Here is a 970-nt window from a genome sequence, read left to right as displayed (position 1 = left end):
CAAGCAAATCCAATAAAAATTACAATAGCCGTAAATAGTAAACAACAGTTGCAGAAATAAACTCAACTCGAACGTCCAAATAAACAAAGTGTTGACTCGCAAGTTGCTAGAGAGGCTTTTGCTGCAGCTCGTCGTCATTCGCCGACATTCCACCGAAATCCAGCACACAACTACAACAGTGTTCAAAACACTTTAGAGCTTGTAAATATTTAGCTATGGCAAAACAAATAAATTTTTTGGTCTGACCGAGTGAATGGCTGTCCACTCGAACTCAGCTGGTTAGTTCAGCATTCGTCGCGGCGCAAATGCGCACTGGAGCAACAATGTTGACGCCGACAAGCAGCTTAGCCAACTCCACCTGTTAGCGGCTAGTAGTAAGACTAGACTCAGCGAAACGAGTCGGGAGTAGCTTTCGGATGCGGCGCGGTGAGTTTCTCAGGCCGAAATGTGTTTGCAAACGGGTTGAATAATTCCCTAAAATCCACAGCGATACATACATATACATATATGTATATATGTTCATATTTATGTATACATACATACATATATTTTTTTATTTATTCTAAGCATTGTTTGCGCGAAAAGCACGATCACTTTACTCTTTGTTCCAGCACGTTGTTACTGATTGGTTTTCGCGCTTGCGTCTAATACCAGATATTGCTCAGTTACTCGTTATAATTGCGAATATGCAAAAGAGGCTACAACTTATGAGGTAATTAAAGAAGAACGTTAAAACCACTTGCCTTCCGGCGCCAAGAGTTTGACACAAATTCTGGTTAATCATCGAGGCAGCGAAACGAGTCCCACGGCACAGCGGGTGATAGCAGTGAGATGGAGCTAAATGCTGTGTAAAGTGAGAAGTGCATATGTTTATATCATATACATACATACATATGCATGTACATACATATGTCTGTTGTCGTATATACATACATATGTACCAGAGAACTGCATCGAGTAATAAAATTGT

Source organism: Bactrocera tryoni, unplaced genomic scaffold (genome assembly GCF_016617805.1).
Source record: "Bactrocera tryoni isolate S06 unplaced genomic scaffold, CSIRO_BtryS06_freeze2 scaffold_718, whole genome shotgun sequence".
NCBI lineage: Eukaryota > Metazoa > Arthropoda > Insecta > Diptera > Tephritidae > Bactrocera > Bactrocera tryoni.
Note: the sequence above shows the minus strand (reverse complement) of the source record.